Genomic DNA, 731 nt, shown 5'->3' on the forward strand with positions numbered 1-731 from the left:
AATTCGACAATTCACAAATAATTTATTAAACAACTATTAGGTGTTAATCTTAGAAAAACTACCCAAAGAATAAGCACTTTAAATAATTTAAAATAGTATGCAAAAATAAGGTTGGGGAGAGAATCAAATGTTTTTATCTATCTACTAAAGTGGGGGAATAAAAACAACATTCAGGAATAACAAAAATAAGTATATCATCTTATACACTTTAAATTGGTAATGGCATTAATGTTTTTCATTATTTGCCTGCTATACTATATTTTGGGGATCATTTTTTCATGCTTTTTCATTCTAGAATAATTTTATTATAATTTAGTGAAATTAAAGTGATCTATACTTAACATATTTCCTTTTTTTTCAGGGGAGAGCATGAACGCAGTCCCCCACTACCACAAATTATGCAGTTGAGTTTCCCACATTTGGGGAAATCGCAGGGGTCAGCACATCCGGAGTGCAATGGATAAGGCTCGCCCTGGGAAAACCACCTTCGTGCTCATGGTATCTCCCCTGCCAGGTAAGTGTACTTAACATATTTTCTGTTGCTACAGTCTTAAAACTATCCTTTTGATGCAACATTATATGTTATTGAGATGAATTAAATTTTTTCTGCCATTGTTCAACATTTAGGTTCTTTTGACACTCTTAAAGAATAACAAATTTTAGACATAAAACCTTTGTATTGCTTAGATGTGTTAGGAGAATTTCCCAGGAATGGAAAACACAACTGTTTT

At 32.1% G+C, this 731-nt stretch overlaps 1 non-coding gene across 1 annotated transcript; it reads right to left on the bottom strand.

Annotated features, from left to right (window-relative positions):
* Positions 1–358: 358 nt before the first annotated feature.
* Positions 359–522, bottom strand: LOC129064277 (U1 spliceosomal RNA). The gene has a single exon (XR_008528432.1). It is a non-coding gene; the product is annotated as a U1 spliceosomal RNA (small nuclear RNA).
* Between the last annotated feature and the right edge of the window lie 209 nt (positions 523–731).

The sequence above is a fragment of the Pteronotus mesoamericanus genome, unplaced genomic scaffold, assembly GCF_021234165.1.
Source record: "Pteronotus mesoamericanus isolate MK-2021 breed Mesoamerican mustached bat unplaced genomic scaffold, CSHL_Meso_final contig_100, whole genome shotgun sequence".
Lineage (NCBI taxonomy): Eukaryota > Metazoa > Chordata > Mammalia > Chiroptera > Mormoopidae > Pteronotus > Pteronotus mesoamericanus.